The sequence below is a fragment of the Megachile rotundata genome, chromosome 6, assembly GCF_050947335.1.
Source record: "Megachile rotundata isolate GNS110a chromosome 6, iyMegRotu1, whole genome shotgun sequence".
NCBI lineage: Eukaryota > Metazoa > Arthropoda > Insecta > Hymenoptera > Megachilidae > Megachile > Megachile rotundata.
In genome coordinates, this window is record NC_134988.1 from 5,734,995 (window position 1) to 5,754,277 (window position 19,283).

General features: G+C 36.4%; 1 protein-coding gene across 1 annotated transcript in view; it reads left to right on the forward strand.

Moving 5' to 3' along the window:
- The first annotated feature begins 7,127 nt into the window (after window positions 1-7,127).
- Window positions 7,128-19,283, forward strand: part of Ten-m (teneurin transmembrane protein Ten-m) — a 748,404-nt gene continuing 736,248 nt past the window's right edge. The window contains exon 1 of the mRNA XM_076533045.1: window positions 7,128-7,832. The gene's annotated coding sequence lies outside the window, so the exon portion shown is untranslated. The remainder of the gene's footprint in view (window positions 7,833-19,283) is intronic.

Sequence of the window (19,283 nt, forward strand, 5' to 3'; positions counted from 1 at the left end):
TCCATTCGCTCGGGAAACGGAAAACGCGGATATGTTGTTGATGCCGGCCTCAAGATACGATTCGTCGAGGAAACAAAGCGAATTCACGGTGAACAGAGAACCTTACTTTACTGCTTTTCTAATTTCTTTCGAATAGACTTCTGAATATTATCGTAGGGAAAGAGCAGTCTATGAGAGTTTACGTATACTCGAATTATTTTAGGAGTGTTTAAACCGCGTTGTATTTGGAAGGGAATAGAAACGCGGATACGCAGTTGATGCCGGCCTCAAAATACGGTTCGTTGAGGAAACAAAGCGCAGTTACGGTGAAAAAATAACTTTGCTTTGTTGCCTTTTTAATTACCTTCAAGTAGACTTCTGAATTTTCTTGTAAGGCAAGAGTAGTCTATGAGAGCTTCTATATATCCGAATTATTTCAGGAGTGGTTAAATCGCATTGTATTTGGAAAGTTACAGAAACGCGAATACACTATTGACGTCGGCCTCAAGATATGATTCGTTGAGGAAACAAAGCGCAATCATGCCGAAAAAATAACCTTGCTCTGTTGTCTTTTTAATTACTTTCAATAGACTTCTGAATATTCTCGTTGTGGAAGAGCTGTCTATGAGAGTTTTTGTATACTTGAATTATTTCAGGAGTGGTTAAACCGCATTTTATTCGAAAGGGAATAAGAACGCGGATATGTCGTTGGTGCCGGCCTCAAGATACCGTTCGCTGTATACAAAGCGAATTCAGGGTGAAAAAATAACCTTGCTTTATTACCTTTTTAATTTTTTGCAACTATACCTATGATTATTCTCGCACTGGAAGAGCTGTACATATTAGTTTTCGTATCTTCGGATAGCTTTAAGGTGTGTTCAAGCCTCTTTTCATTCTCTCGGTAACAGAAAACGCGGTTATGTTGTTGATGCCGGCCTCAAGATACGATACGTTGAGGAAATAAAGCGCAATTACGGTGAAAAAATAGCCTTGTTTTGTTAGCTCTTTAATTACTTTCAAATAGATTACTGAATTTTCTGGTACTGCAGAAACAGTCTATGACAGCTTCTGTATATTCGAATTATTTCAGGAGTGGTTAAACCGCATTGCATTTGGAAGGGAACAGAAACGTGGATGCACTGTTGATGCCGACCTCAAGATGCGGTTCATTGAGGAACCAAAGTGCAGGCACGGTGAAAAAATAACCTTGCTTTGTTGCCTTTTTAATTACTTTCAAATAGACTTCTGAATATTCTTGCAGTGGAGGAGCTGTCTATGATGGTTTTTGTATATCCAAATTATTTCAAGAATGGTTTGAACCACATTTTATTTGGTAGGTAGTAGAAAACGAGGACACGTTGTTGATGCCGGCCTCAGGATGTCATTGAAGGAGGAAACAAAGCGGAGTCACAGTAAAAAAATAACCTTGCTTTGTTATGTTTTTAATTTCTTTCAAATAGACTTCTGAATACTCTCACAGAGAAAGAGCTCTCTATGAGGATTTTTATATATTTGAATTATTTCAGGAGTGGTTGAACCGCATTCTATTTAGAAAGGGATAGAAAATGTGGATTCGTTGTTGATGCCGGCCTCAAGGTACCGTTCGTCGAGGTAACAAAGCGCAATTACGATGAAAAAATAACCTTGTTTTGTTACCTCTTTAATTCCTTGCAACTATACATATGTTTATTCTCACATTGGAAGAGCTGTACATAGTTTTCTTATCATCAAATAGCTTTAAGTTGTGTTTATGACAGTTTCCATTCGCTATGGAACAAAAGACGCGGATACGCTGTTGATGCCGGCCTCAATATACCGCTCAAGGAAGAAACAAAAGGCGAACAAGATGGAAATCATTGCAAGCAAGGTTGATGAGGCATCGAGAAATACTTTACGACTTTTCTAATTACTTTCAACTAGATTATATTACTAGTATTACTAGTCTATATACTATTACTAGTCTATATATGCGTTTAAGCCACTTTCCATTCATTGAAAGACGTAAAAAGCAAGCAATACGTTGTTGATGCCGGCCTCAAACATTTGCTCATCGAAGAAACAAATTTCTCTTAACCGCTTGGCATATGATTATCTCATATACCTCAGTCAGAAGTAACTATTAACTACAATAGTATTAAAATCACTAAAAAAAGTCAAAATGTTGTGGCTATTTTGTATTCAACGGTCTTTGGCTATATAAATTATAATTGTACTGGAACTTCAAACTGAACTGTATTAAATTTTCAAGTAAGATTTGTCGCATTTGAAGCGTAAATGCGTTACGAGTCTGGCTCGTCAAAATGCTATAAGGGGTTAATCGAATACAAAATTAGTGAAATACCAAATCAAAAGTAAGTTTAGCCTCCCCTACTTCAAAAATTGGTACGCTATAATTTTGCAAACTTGTCATTCACAATTTTCCTAAAAAGTTCAGAGATTACCTATTTAATCTTCTTTCACCACGTTCCCACAACAGCTTCTGTTGTCTTCCAACAACAGCTTGTTCCAATATTGCCCCTAAGATTATGTGTACATTTAGTCAACTGAGCGCGAACGCATTAATTAATCATCCAATCGGTTAAACAAATATTCCGCGACAGGACTTCCATTCTTGACGCATCGAACAAATACTCGACACCTTATTTCCACACATCTGTGAATTATTTCTAGAATTATTCGAATATTTTCAACAGTTTGAATGTCTCGCAGGGATTGCATGCGCAGAAGATAAAAATCGTCGAGCGGGTGCAGGGATTTTTTCCGGGTTATTGGAACGACGCGTAACGCGAAGCCGCAAGCAAGCTTTTGTGGTATAAAATATTTCTACTCAGCGGAATCGTTGATCGAAAGAATTAATTCATTCGGCCGCGATCGTTCAATCCCTTCGAAATTCCATCTTTCTCCATGGTATCTGCACGATGAACAGGCCGCACGAGTGCTCTCTGAAACGAATTTGGTGAGCTTAAGGTTTGATTTCATCGAACAGGTCTATGGATACGAACTGGCTGGCTTTTCATCCGAACCGCGTTCCCACGTAGGCGAGCAATTGATTTAAAAGTAGGATAGGTCATCGATTCACCCTGATCTCTCAATCGAGATGGATAAATGAATCGATGGGTAAAACGAATTTCTAACGTCAAATTTTTCCGTGTTGATGTCATCGAATTATCGATTCAAGAATTAAATTTTGAACTATGTGTGATCATTTTATATGACAAGTAATTATAATGTATATGTACTTAATAGTATAGTTGCGGAACATGTGCAGAGTAGGGATACCTAAGTCCTAGAGCGAAATGTAGCTACTCCCGTTGTCGACTTTGTGGATGAAACTTCAGTGGATATGAGGAAGCCACGTGGAGTTAACTGATGAGATAACTTTTAACTTTGATTTTTGTAACGATATTAGAACTGACAGAATGACCAAGTTCGTACATTTCTAAGAACCTAAGTACATACATAGGTCCCTAGAGTCATAGGAAGAGGGTATCACATGTCCACAGATTCCTAGGTTCATAGATTGCTAAGTTCGTAGATTAGTAGGTTCATAGGCTCCTAAGTCCAAAAGTTTTTAAGTTTATAGGTTTTTGGATGCATAAGCTCCTCATAGACTTCCTAAGTTCGTAGATTACTAGGTTCATAGGCTCCTAAGTCCAAGGGTTCTTACGTTTATAGGTTTTTGGATGCATAGGCTCCTCACAGACTTCCTAGATTCAGAGATTGCTAAGTTCGTAGATTACTAGGTTCATAGGTCCTTAAATCCAAGGGTTCTTAAGTTCATAGGTTTCTGGATGCATAGGTTTCTCATAGCCTTCTAGGTAGCTTCTTAGATTAATAGGTTTAGGTACATTAATGCGTAGGTTCACAGGTAAGTGCCTAGATTCATAGGTTCATAGTTTAGTAGGTGTCTATGTCCACAGGTTCCCAGATTTCTAGATTCATAAGTTCCACAGAGGCTTCTGTGTTTAAATGTTCGTAGGTGTCGAAGTCCATCTACTCCTAGGTTACTGGCTTCATAAGGTCCTAATCATAGTCTTCTATATGGATAGATACCTAGATTCATAGGTTTCCTAGTTTCATAAGTGCCTATGTCCATAGGTTCCCAGGTTTCTAGATTCATAAATTCCACAGAGGCTTCTATGTTCAAAGGTTCATAGGTGCCTAAGTCCATAGACGCCTAGGTTACTAGCTTCATAAAGGTGCTCATCATAGTCTTCTATATGCACAGATTCCTACATTCATAGGTTTCCTAGGTTCGTAAGTGCCTATGTTCATAGGTTCCCAAGTTTATAAGTTGAAAGTCTATATGTTTCTAGATTCGTAGACTGCTCATAAGCTTCCAGATTTATAGGTTTCCCAGATTGATAGGTTTAATAGGTTTTTAACACTCCTGGCTTAAGAATGAAGTATACTATCATCCTATGAAATTTTTTCTTGTTCCTCCTGTTACATATCACTCTTTCATTGACTTAACCCTTTGCGCTATTTTGACGAGTCTTATTCGTGACACACACGTACTTCGGCCGTGGTCAATTTTACTTAAATTTTTAATATGCTTCAATTTGGAGTTCAAGTCCAATTACAATTTGCACAGTCAACGATTGCATAATAACATATTGACATAACATTTCAAGATTTTTGGTCTGTTTTAATATTGTAGCTGTAATTAGTCAGTTCTGACTGACGCACCTGACAAGTAAGTCATAGTGCAAGGGGTTAAACACTTCTAAAATATTGTAAACGCGATCATACATCCCCAGCTAGTTTACCGACATGTCGACAATTTTACGACTCTGCAATGTTACGAAGACACTCGTTCGTTCAATCATCAAATCGTGCCATTCCTCATTCAGAAGGCAGGATTAGGAGACGAGAATTTAACGAGTTTCTTCGATGCAAATCTCCCCGTGGAAGTTTGACGATTTATTATTGCTGTTTCTGCAGGACGCAAATTTGTTGGCCAGGTTAACGGTCTCTGAAGCGATGTCGAGGGGTAATTACGTCTTGAGCACTTGTTGCTCTTGCTCTTGTTACATTTCTGCTCGTATTCTCTGCGGATGTGTTACATGTTTGAAGGTGTTGCGTGTCTCGAGGCAATCGGTTATCGGGGATATTAATTTAACCCTGATTATTGACTGAACAATTTCTGGAACGAGAGTTCAATAAAGCTGAAAGATCCTCCAAGTGTGATTTTATTAATATTCGAAACTGTTGTTAGAAACTGGGTACCGGTACAAAATTTTGGACGAAAGAGGAAATAATCGTCTAAGTTATATTTATTGGTATTTCGCTGGATTTATTGCGTTTTATCGATATACGTTTTTTGTATGGTAGTTCTTGTTTTACGATTTGATCAGCGATTCAATTTTTATTGCACGGACGAGCTTCCCTCCCACCCCCTGTCGTTTCACTTTTGCCTGGGTCCGATAAAAAGGAAATAACCGACGGGTAATCAGCATCAAGATATCAGAACAAAATAAAATAAAATTCGCCCTCGACCATTCCAATCAGTACGGGTATTCGCTTAGACTAAGCTTTATTCAGTGGACGATTTATTTCCCCAGTACGGATATCGAATCTGAAGCGCGAGTCTAATTTCGCCATTCAAACGAAAATTGTCCTCCGATATACTATACATTTAATAGCAATTGATTTCTGTAATTTTATGAACGCGTTTTCCTCCGTGGAGAATTTTTAAGTATAAAGTATCTCAGATTTAGTGACACCGTGGCATCTATGATGTATCAATTTAAAGCTCAAAGTTAGCTGTAGATAACCACATAAAAGTTTTATCGGTAGTTTCAATACAAAATGGTAGATTCTATGCTGAAGCATGCAGTGAATCGATCAATTTATAGTTTAGTATACTTCATACTTTTTCGAAAGATCGATCATTTTGTATTAAGAATATTGTCAAAGCCTGTAGGTAGTTGTTTCTTCAATCTTTAAGCATAAGTTTGATGCATTAAGTGCCAGTTTGCAATACTTTTATGTCATGAAATCATCTTAGACATTGAATACTGAATGCAGGATATTTTGTTTGTACAAATTGATATATTGCTTTGAGGCTGGCAACTAGCCAGTTTCTATTTGGAATATGAATGAGGCATTTGTATGGTGCATTCTACTAAGTTTTAACCTTTAAATTGATGTGCCATAAGTGTTATTTCGAGACACTTTTATGTCATGAAATTGCGTTAGACGTTAAGTACTAAATGCAAGATATTCTGTTCCTACAAATTGATGTATTGCTTTGAGGCCGCCAACTAGCCAGTTTCTATTTGAAATATCAATGGAGCATTTATATGGTGAATTCTAGTAGGCTTTAAGCTTTAAATTGATGTGCCATAAGTGTAATTTCGTGACACTTTTATGTCATGAAATTCGGCTAGATATGAGCTACATAATACACCACATTACTGTCTACATTAATGAATACGTTTTGAGGCCAATAATCAACTACCTTATATCAAACTCAGCAATGAGGCACGCGTACAAAAACTTTCGCTGAATGTTAAGCTTCGAATTGATATGCTCAAGTGCAAACGCTGAAATAGTTTTATGTCATGAAATCCTTAGATGTTAGATACCGAATACAGTAAAGTTTATTGTCTATATAAATGAACACGTTGTTTTGAGGTCAACTATCTACTTCATACCAAGATTAGATAACGCATCCGTACAGTAACTTTCACGAGACATTAAGCCTCTAAAACTGTAACTTTAAAGCAGTTTTCTCTCACGAAATCTCATTAGAATTTCCTCCGGTGATCGACATGCAACCTGTCACTTAAACACCGTTTCACGTGCAGCCGTTAAACTAACACATCATAAATTAAATTCGAAAAGATATCAAGTGCCTGATGACTCACCCTGTACATAACGAGTAGTCGTTCAGAAGACGAAGCGAGACAAAAGTTGTGAAAAGACGAGAAAAAGGAACCCCCTGGCAACCACCCTCCGGTGGATGCACCTCCGCGAGTATCAAGGAACACCAGCAGCGGCACCACCACTATCCTCCCTCCAAAACGTGGAACGTGGCGCATGCTCATCCGGGAATCGAACCCTGAGGAGGCACAACGTCACCGGCGAACCGACCGCCGGGATCGTCAGTGAGTTTGGCGAACAGTTCGCGAACGGACGTGTTCCTCCTCGTCTCTTGGAGAACGTCTTGTCCCAAGTATAAACACACGAGACGTGGTCAACGAAATTAAAAAAAAAAAAAACAAAAGAAAAAAAAATCTCAGTGACCGCCTCTGCTGGCGAGTCAACGCCAACGGAGGCGAGTGATGCCAAAGGCTGCGATATTCGCCGTGGTCGAATTTGCCTGTCCTGGAACGTTTCCTTTCGTAGGTGGTTCACCTTCCCCGATTTCCGACAGCGACCAAACTTGACCCATGCACGCGTCATTGACCTTTCCGAAGAAGCGTGCACCGGGACACCAAGGTCGTCAGCGATCAATGAGCCTCGAGTCTGCCACCACGTGACGGTGCAGCAGCTGCTCACGAGCGTTTTATCGAGGAGCGATTAAAGCGGAGGCTTCCGTTCGTCGTTTTCCGTTCTCGGGACTTACCGATCGTTTTCGACGATGAACGACCGTCGTACCGGAGGTGAACCCTGGACGAAGCGTTCGTGAGATCCTCGATCTTGTTGCGTGGTCGTGGTGGTGTGTTTTGGTTCGAAAACAGAGAGTGGGAGACTACGTTTACGTGCAGTGAGATCTGTGGAAAGGGGACTCTAGGGACTAAGAGGACCGGAAACGTGGTGACGTCACGTGGTTGAACCGGGAAAAAGGGAGAGAGAAAAAAACGAGTGAAGCTTCGCTGATACGAGGATTTTCGGCAACGGGACTGGTGAGTAGCGCGCATTTATTATTAAACGGTTATCTTATCGTTTCATGAGGCCGGAGATGGGTAGAGAAGTCGGGTACGACGCGGAGCAATTTCGTCGGCGATTCATGAATGAAAATGACCCGTGCTGAATAGGAAATGGAAAACATCAATCTTTTGTAAGGAGTTCGGCGAAAGAGCAACAAGTGTTGCTGATATCGCCGGAGACAATCTTTTGCTATGAATTTGTAAACATCACGCGACAACAACGCGGGATACACGCGTCTCTAGGGACAAAAATCCGGGGATTTACCGTTGATCTCGTAATCGCGATGTAACGCTAAACAATGCCGATGAAATCCGTGGAAAAAGCCGCTTTGAAGCGCCGTTGAAAACGTGTTTAACGCGACATTGTTAAATGTTAAAGGCCGATGTTTTTGCGCGGGACGTGTATTTTCGTTTCAATGCTTTATCAAGGGAAATAATCGGAAAGAGAAACCGTACGTGTACAATTACCGAATTCGTTTAAAAAATAACAACCCTGGTATTTTATATTTATAGGATTATAAATTAAGCTGTGCAATATAAAATAATTCACAGCGATTCTTGTGTTTTGTATGCCAATATAAATACCATTTCGAATTCTGGATAATTTTTGCTGTTTGTGAATTGTTCGGAATTTTCTAAATTTTGTTGCTAGGGGACTTTACATTTGAATCAAGGATTTTGTTCAAACTTCATACAATTATGGGACATATTGAAGGAAGTCATTTTGTAAAATCATAGAGTGCAACTTTTTAGAATGAAAGAAAAATTCAGGACTGAAATTTTTGTACTCTATAAATCGTATTTATTAAAATCTTAATAAAACATTAAATTTTTTAAACCAAGTCAGTAACCTGTTATATTCTTTTTCTTAAAATTATAATTATATTTAACTTTTTAACTCTAAAATTTTTTACTTGGGATAATTACTAAATATTTTAATCAACATGGTGTATGCTTAGGACATTCTTATAGCAGGTGCCTTTTAATCTAATAGTTGCGCATGTTATGATAAAAAAGTCAAGTTTAATAAATGACTCTTGTTAAATAGTCAATGTTATATTGTTAAATATCCACTTAATAGTCAGTGCATGTATAGGCACATTCACAAAAAATTTTAGTTGACAAGCTTAATATAAAAGTGTATATTCCTTATAAATGTATTCATTTGCCAAATAATTCATACATCAGATAAACTATAATGAAAGTACAATGTTTTAATGTATAAACATTCTACAAAACTGTAAATTTAATACTCAGGAATATTCAATCACAACAGAATAAATATATATTTTAAACAACTTTTTTTTGAAAGAAAATTTGAACAAATAGTAAATATTTAACCCCTTGCAATATGATTTATTTGTCAGGTGCATCAGTTAGAACTAATCACAGCTACAATATTCAAACAAACAAGGAAAGTTTATAATGTCAATTTGGTGTAAATCGTTGACTATAATAGTACAACTCCAAATTGAAGAGTATTAAAAATTCAAGTAAAATTGATCACGAAGTAGGAGTGCGTCACGATTCGTCAAAATAATGCAAGGAGTCATACTTAAATTTTTCTACTATAATTTAAAAATATTTGTTGGCCATTTATTTTTAAATTAGTAAAAAGTTAGTATGCAAAAGAAATTGTATACGGTTATGTCTCGAACCCACAGCTTTTCATCAGGCTAATATTTTCTTTCACGTAACTTGATTAAAAATCTTTCACATAAATTTCTACAAAATTAGCAACTTGTATAATTTTGTAAAATTACTATTTTGAGACTCCTACCTAATAGCAGAAAGTTTGTACGAAATTGGTGCTTGAAATGTTGCTCCGTCGAGCCATAAGACGAACCGTCTTCAAAACCGTAATTAAAATTGACGTCGCAAAGGTTAATTACAATTAATCGATCAAATTCCGTGATAGCAGCTTCTCACGTGTATTTACGATGCTAAACGCGTCGCGTAACACGTATCATGACGCGTCGTTATCGTCATGTATCCCGTTCATTTAAATTATAATCAAAAATAAACGACCAGCGAACTCGGAGGTCATGTTAGGTCGTCTAGGGTTAGATCGATGTGGTGGCATCACGCGAGGAGCCCCGTTCGCAATATCGTGGGCTTATCGTTCGCTGGAATGAAGCCGAAAGAATTCAGAGTCTGGTCGAAAAGGCCCGAGGACATATTTGCACGAAATTCTGTCGGCGACATCTTTCGTTTTTTCGCGATGCAACACTTGCCGCACTGGCATGTGGTTAGACATTACAAGTCCCATTACACAGGAATTTTCTCCGATAACGAAACTTTCTTCTCCGGCAACGATTCAACCCCCTCGAGGTGCATTACGTTTTCGAAGTAGAGGCAACGGTTGTCATGCGACCGCGGCTAAAAACCGTGTACACGCTTCTTGCGGAAAGAGCAAAAACGGATAATACAGTCCGAAACATTGGTTGACAGCCGGTAAACCCTCCATCCGAATGGAGCTTATACTCCATTGGACAAATTGCCGCCAATCATAAATAATTGACAGACAATCACGGGGGATTTAGATTTTACAGCTGGGGATATGTCCATAAATTTGATACCGGTTTCGCGACTATTCTGCCACTCTAATTTGCAATACGTTCCTTGAATTTCTGTCATCTTCTTCTGGATTTGTCGGATTAAATTGCGACGCTTTTTACAACCACGACTAATTATTGTTTCAGCGTTGGGGAAATTATTGTGGGCTCATTTTGTGATGTGTGGACAGTGAGATACTGGAAAGTGCTGATATACATTTCTTTATTCGTGATGGTCGATGTGTACACTTAAAAATTTGGAACTTTGGATATTTGAAAATTTGGATGATTAAAAATTTGAAAATTGAGTTTACAAATATAAAAATTTGAAACTTCAGAAATTTTTAAATGTAGGATTTTGAGGATCAAAATTTAATCGTTCAGAAAGTTAAAAGTACAGAAAATTAAACAAAATGTGGGAACTTGTTTGAATGTTTATCTATAAATTTCTTGTAACACAATTTTGTGTATTTAAATACTAGGAAATTTGTAAACATCAGAATTTAAAAATTTACTAAAATTAACTTAATAATTAAATGATTTCTAAATTACATGATTTAAAAACTTGTATATAAAAAAATTTAGAAATAAAATTATATTAAAATAAAAAAGAACTAAACTTGAAACTTTCGAAATTTAAAAACTTAAAAATTTCAGAATTATCGCGGCAATTTGAAAATCTACATATTTAAAAAATGAAAATACAGAAATTACAACAGAATCTTCAATTACCATAATTTGTTTCAAATTCATCTATCATAAAGAAACTATAAAATCGTCAAGTAGGCAAATTACGACACATACATAGGTAGATATCGTCACGAGCGTACAGCATTTTGTCAAGTGTACAAACGTAAAAATAGCCTCACGTTATTTCGTTTGCAATGCTAGCTTATCTGATTTCCAGAGGCATGCTATTCCTAGGTATTCGCGATCTTGATCTATGCGTGTGTCCGCTTCGCGAATCACGCGCATTCCCTACAAATTCCCTAGACACACGCGAGCCAGCCACCGACGATTTTTCTCAAAAAGCTAAACCTTTGAACACACGAATAGCTTTGTCCTTTCTTTTACACGGCGACAATTTGTATTTGCATGGGAAACTTCGTGCTTCCCATCACGATAGTATTAAACACTTCAAGCGTATCTTACTGTAATACATTTAATAATACTAGTTAATTGTTATTATTAGCTGTTATTATTGCAGTGGTGCAATTTAGATAGTTGATAATTATTACTGTTGAATGATACCAGGAATATTATTCAAATACTTAGTTCATTTTTAAACGATGCCAGTGAATAATAGTAAATATTATTATTACTTAAATAAGTAGTTGTTAATAATTATTGGAATGTTATTAAAAATTGTCATTCTTTAGTGATTTGAAACGGCAATGTTAAAAACTGGTTATTTTACAATCTGCCTATCAATGGATATTTTTTGCAGGATATATATTTGTTCATCACAAAGAAATGTAATGTAATGAAAATGTATAATTAGTCTGTAAACATGAATTACTGAAAATCATATATTATTAATACTTTAGAGTCATTATTATCTAATGATAAATAATTTTATTATTGGTAGTGTTATTACTTCACTGACAAATAATTTTATAATGAGGAACATTATTACTTTATCTAATAAATAATTTTATTATTGCTTTACCTAAAGATAAACAATTTTATTATGGGTAGTGTAATTACATTACTGACAAATAATTTTGTAATGAGGAACATTACTACTTCAATGATAAACAATTTCATTATGGCCACTACATTACTGTACCTAAAGGTAAATAATTGTATTACGAGTACCATTATTTTACCTAATGATAAACAAATTTATGAAATACTTCAAAGTACATAATAATATGTAAATACGATAACAATCGATAAAAAAATAAGAACGCTATTAGAATGTCTGAAAAAATGAGCGCAAGTAGATAAAAACTCGCAAAACTTGAATCACCTAAACAATCGCCGTCCCAGTTTCAGAAGTTAAAAAAAAATCCCTATAACGTTGTAAGAACAAAAGCCCCGGGCGAAAAGTTATCAAACAAACGCGTCTATTTTATGAGGCAACACGAGGGCAGGGAGCACAAGAAGGAGAGTAAGAAGAATATAATCCTGCGGAGCGTATAAGAAGAGCCATTCGTCGTGGCACGGATAAACAAAAGCATCGAAGAAAACAAGGAATGCTAAAGGCAATGCAAAGAGAAGGCAACGAAACGAGAAATAAATTGAGAGACAGAAGGAGATAGGATAAGGTATAGTGAATACAATGCAAAGGGAGACGAAGCTGTCCTGAAATGAGGTCGACATAATTGCACCCCTAGTCATAGTCGAAGCAAGCCGAGGGTAGGGGGAAGAAGCCAAGGATGGCAATGGACGGAGGGGTAGGCAGAAAGGGGTAGGGGTGGTTGATCGCCATCTATTGTCTCTCGTAGACTCGAATCGGCCCTGATTAAATACTTGACACATCCCCGCCCGATCCAGGCCGGCATAACTTTGTTCGAATTGTAATTACGGCCCGGATCGGACTCCAGTTACGAACGAGTTCCAGGCGCTCCGAAACCTCCCCTACCCGATGAAACTTCGTCCTGCCCCTTTCTGAACGTCGTGGTCTCCTGTCTCACGATCCTGGATCCTCGACTTTTCATCTGGATGAATAGAGACCGCCATTCGAAACAGAAATTCAACTACCTCTTTCGTGATTATACTGCGAACACGTGTATAGATGTCAAACCACGAGTTGGCGCGTGATCGACTCAATGTATGCTCCACTCTCATACTTCCTTACATAAATCCCAATAAAAATAACTATATTCATGCAAGTAGTTATCGGGCCACTCTCGAGGCGCTTGCTGAGTGTCATTGTGTTTTGTGTAACTTGTGACTGCGAATTGTACCTAATATAGCACTTATATCGCTGAAAATACGTGTGAGGCGTACATTTTTCTTTTCTGATCTACTAGAACCGTGGCTCTTTTAAACTTGTAGATTAACCTCCTCATAAACTGTTGGATTGACGGTACTATAGGTTTGCTACGAACTACTACGCCATTTTGAACTCCATGCGACCATCTTGCGCTGTTAACGGTAAACCGTCGGTTAAATATTTGAAATACTTACGGCTGATATTAACCCCTTGCACTCGACCGACTTTCTGCATACTTGCTGAATTTCTCATAGTTAATTTAACGTGTTGGCACACCGAAGCACTTGAGGTATTTTTGTTTTTCACAAATCTAACCAAATATTTTTACAATATCTTTATTATTCCTACTTCCGAGTTAATTGGAGTATTTCCAGTTATATAACTAAACAAATTTTCTATAGGTTAATATGAAAATTTAAATATCACCCATATGTTAAAATCAAGTTTAACAAAAGATAAAACAGTGCAATATTTGAGACGTTTGTGCATTAATTTAAATAGCGCTGTAAAAATAATATTCACGCAACCATAATTTCCGTTAAACGTAACAAAAAAGGTTCGTGGCAACAATTAACGAGTATCTCTTGTTCATGATTAATGTAGACATTTATGTCCCTCCTCGGCATTTTGAATTAAACAGCTGAAACAGAATGTGTTTTTGTTGTTGCCCGAAGGATTGCTACGAACCCATAAAGATAACAAATGCATTACGTCTTTTTCCCTCATGAATTGCAAATGTTTGTCCTCGTGTTTCTTCTGCTTTCTTCATCAGTTCTGCCACATGTGTACTTCTGAAACTTTAAATCCGCTTTGGTTATGTACTCCCTTGTATAAATTCGCACGCTTTTTCGCACCTAATCATTCTTGCACCTTTATATAAAAATATACGCGCGTTCCTTGGTTTCTTGCATCGCTTTTTAAATACTAATTTATTTTATATATTATAAATTTTTTGTCTGATTTTATGAAACGTGGATTTGGTATTTTCATATGGCGCAAAGTCTCTATATTTATTTTGTAAAATATGTAATTTTAGTCTAATATCTAATTAAATATTAATACAAAATATTGATATGTGTTCTCTATTGATATTTAGTAGATGATTATTTTTAACTAAAATGGAAATGTCATTTTTAGGTTATTTTAGGTTAGGAGTATGAAAGATTGAGTTTTAAGAGCGAATTCTAAGATACATAATGTTTATACAAATCGCTGTAAAAATTCAATACAGATAGTCGCAATATCTTTATAACAATATATACGAGCATATATTTTTCATTGCATGAGCTGATACTCCTTCATATTCTTTACAAAAAAGGATTAATCTATTTATGTGAAAAGAATCATTAGTTTAGGAGATGTTTTAATTCTAACTTGTTAGGAAATCGTGACTTTCTGGTGAATATTATGAATTGCCCTAACTGAACAGCAAATGTTTTTCTATATGCTTTGAGAGGTCACGTGTCACAAAACGAATTGTGAGTTTTTGTTATTTTTTTGTTACGCAGTAACAGTGAAATTTTGTCTCTGTTACGTCTCTAATACGGTAAATACGACGATACGGTGATTAATCATAGTTAATTTCATAATGAAGTATTCTAAAGAAGAAAAGATAGACATGTTATCAGTTTATTTTGAAACTGGGAAAAGTGCTACACATGCAGAAAGATTATACACTACGGAATGTTAGTAAGTCATTAATTTCTCGATTCGGAAAGTGTTCTGATGCAAATGGTCGCCACATTGAACCTTTTCTGTAGACATTAAAATTAAAATATCTCCTAAACTAATGATTTTTTCACATAAACAGATTAATACTTTTTTGTGAAGAATATAAAGGAGTATCAGCTGATGCAATAAAGAATATATGATTCCATTTAAAAAAATGTTAATGATCTTCATATGTCCTTTACACGACCACCTACAAAAAAAATATACCACCAGCATATGCCTCTCTCAAAACCATTCAACTTCATCTGAAACATTGTTTACTATGAGTAATAATAATGACGCAAATCTAGATGGCAAAATGTGGTGAGCCACCCTATATATTACAATAAAATACCTAGAATACATGTATGTTGTTATAACGTATTTATTATCCACATGTATGATTACAGAAATACATTATTATATTGCTATAAAATGCTTTAAAATACATATAGTATTAGTATGTGTCGCTATATAAAATGCCTAGTCTAAAATAAAATAAATATCTAGTGTTTCTTTATATTGCAATGAAATACCTAATATCTCCCTATCGTTATAAAAATATGAAGCACCCCTATATAATATACAAAATACTCCTACAAAATTATTCAATATCGTCATGCATCGGTATAAATCACCTAGTATCAGCATCCATGACTATGAAAATACATAGTACAGAAATCTACCGTTATAAAAGAATCTGCTATTGCTATAAATTACTATGAAGTACCTACTATTCATCGCTATGAAAACGCTCAGTACAGCTGTCTACAACTATCAAATCTACTGCTATATATTGCTATAAAATAGTATCGATATGTTATCAAAATTTTTAGTACGTCAATCGCTAAAACATCAACTACAATAAATTGCTATAAAATGCCTACTGCAGCTATAAAGCGTGCATCTCTATTATCCGAAACACTAAAACTGTCCTGCAACACTAAAAATGCATCCACCGCTCTGAAAAAATCTAATACCGCTATGCATCACTGTAAATTGCCCACTGTTCAAATTACTACAGTTTTGCTATAAAATTCCTACAGCCATAAAATACCTGACACCATTGTAAAAGAACTTGATGTCGCCGTATATCGCCAGATTGGAAAATTATTCGAACAATACAAAATTCTCAATTTAGTTAACAACAATCGTCCAGTTTACAGAAACGAATGTTTACGGGAAAATGATCGATCGACATTGAGGAAAAACAAAGGCGCGGCGAGTTTAAGGGTTTATTACCGAACGAATTTTCATCCCGGTGGCTGCGTCGCCGGATTATGCAATTTAAAACGAGTTAATTGAAGTGCAATAAGTCGTTAAAACTCTTGAGCAAATTAATTAATATAAAAGCCGGTTAGAATAGCGCGCAGCCAAAGCTTTGCCCCTCGGTCCCTGTCGTCCCTTCTCTGTCGCCCTTAGCGTCAGAAGAGGCTGCTCGCAGTAACGATGATGGCGGAAGGTAACGATAAGGTCAGAGAGAGGACGACGGAGGAAAAGTACGGTTAATGAAATAATGTACGCCCGACGTGGTCCTCGAGCACGCAGCTAGCGCGCGGGATTTAACTTTTCCGCGAAAATACTTGCGCCGGCTAAAAGAGGCTGCCCCCCGGGTCTTTCCCGCCCTCCAGCTTTGAACCGCGATCGCGACGAGGGTGACTCGATCGTTGAAATCAAAGGGAACGATACGTAACCTGTTTAATTAAGATTCCGACGAGAGTGCAGTGAAAAAAATGACGGTGGAAGTATCAAAAATTAATTTTCAACGAGCGGACCGTTGAAGAGTTTTTGTATCCCTCGGAATATGAAATTCGTCGGGGTGAACATTATTCGAAAGAAACGAAATACGGTTTTCGTTACATCCGGCGGCTAAGCATATTACCTCGATCGCGCGAAAATATTTACAACTTGATTTTCATGTCTCGTCCGCGTGAATGTAGGGATTTAGAATTTTTCGCCACGTGCCGGATAATTAAATGCACCGAACACGGTGTCCGCGACAAGCGAGATAATCAGTAATATTATGTACGGTCGCGATCGAATTATATTTCGTTTCGATGTAATTAAGGGTGGCATGATGCCACTTTCTGCGAAATTGCAAAAATCCAACCGGGGGAACCGACGAACGGAATAATCAGCTGCGAGGCGAACGGGAAGAAAAGCAAAACGACGAATGATTTGCAAATTACTTTTTTACGCTGACGTCTCTTCCACCCCCGTTTAAGATAATTAGCACTCGTAAAGCAACGAAACAGCATCGCGTTACACCTGTCGTGCTGGGCAAGGAGATACAGCCACGTTTCCCAACAGTCTCAATTAGCTCGGCTTCACAGTTCGTTAGAGCTTTTAAAATTGGTTTGCAGCGTTGAAATTGCCGGGAAAGTCAACGAACGCGACTGAAACGAACGCTGCTATCTTTCGATATCGATTTAGTATAAACCAAGATTTTGCAGATTTTAATATTTTGTGGGTGGTGCTTGGCATATGCAACTGAAGGACTGTATATATAACAAATCAATAATAATAAATTTGGGATAACTGGGGTACACCAACATTTACTGATTTTACAAGAGTTTGGTTTTAGCATACATATTACTTTTTATAAATATTTTGTTCCTAAGATAAGTTTTATTACGTGTTGCTTTTGAAACAAAATAATTATCATGTATATTGTAATAGGCCTTGATAAGGTAAAATTATAGTTCTTAACTTACTTACTTTTTCCTCCTTTTTTAATAAATCATTATTAGCAAATAACCAATATTAAACTACTTACTTATACTGTTAGTTATTTAGAGAGAAAACTATATTAAAGGCTAGAGGGTGCTAGTCTACAAAGCAAATATGGCGCATACGAGAGTGCTCTCAACATTAATTAATACCGCAAGTACCCTCAGGTTGATACTGCAAAATTAAGAAGACGGGTAAAGAAAAATTAACCTGGTTAATAGCATTAGCTTTATTGCAAGGTTTCATTAAAATTCAATTATATACACTAGTTAAATTACAGAAAGATTAGATACACCAAAATGGAGGTAATTTAAGATCATAGAAAAATTGAGTTAAAAATAAAATTAATATTTGCAGTATAGTTTCAGAAATGAAGGCTCAAAAATATTAAACACATTTTTCATCCAAACTTTATTCATTTATTTTATACATTCATTTTCTCCGTATTTTATATTGGTATGTTCGATTTACATTGCCTCAATACTACATTAAGAATTATTTATCGTATAATTAATTTGTTGATTAAAATTACTTAGTTGTTATTACTAATGCTGAACCTGATAGTCACCATACAACAGAAGACATTGCACCATGTTATTGCAAATACTTTCACTTCTAAATTTTTAATAAAACTCGTTCGTTTGCAATGTTCGTCGGCCATTTTGGTTAGTTCACACGCTGACCGTTAACGTACGCTGGACGTTATACTATTGCATTAAAAATTAAACAGAAAAATAAATAAGTAAATGTTGAATCTTCAACGAACATATACTCTCTACCTCAACAAAATATAGAAATTTCGGTAAAAGCGCAGCATTAAAATTTTATAATATAAAATGTGAAATCTGATACCATTTTGCTTGACCTAACGTTAAATTCACATTACCAATTAATTCTTATTCTCACAAATTATTCTGTTAATTAAAAAGTATTACCAAGCAAAAATAAATAAATTTGGTGATAATCGTGTTGTTAATATTTCAACTACAATACGACACAAAAGTGATAAGGTTTAAAGTTAACCCTTTCCTTTAACATCCCCTGTTTGCACAATTTGTCTCTGCAAATATGTAAACGTGTCCGTAAAGGTACTCGTAATTCGAAGTAAGAGTTAAAAGCATAAAGGCAGGATGACGGTAGATTCGGGACATCGAAGTCAGCTTGTCGAGTTTGTTCCCCGTGTTTGCCGAATGCAGTCAAAGTGCATGTGAATTACCCCATTAACCTGGACTCAACCTGTACGCTCAGCATGCCGTGTAATTAAAACATTCTTGTCACTGTAAACAGAAACGTCACCGCAAACAGAAGTACCGATCATTTCGATTTGAATTCATTTGCCGGCCAAATAAATTAACGCCGCCAGGCAAGAGCCGGACATCGACGTGGAATCAACAGCTGTTGAACGCCGTTTCTGAAAAGCGTGGTCGAAAAGCTTGTTTGTAAAACAGTTATTTCGTGAGTCAAGCTCGGAACATCTAGAATTGTATTATT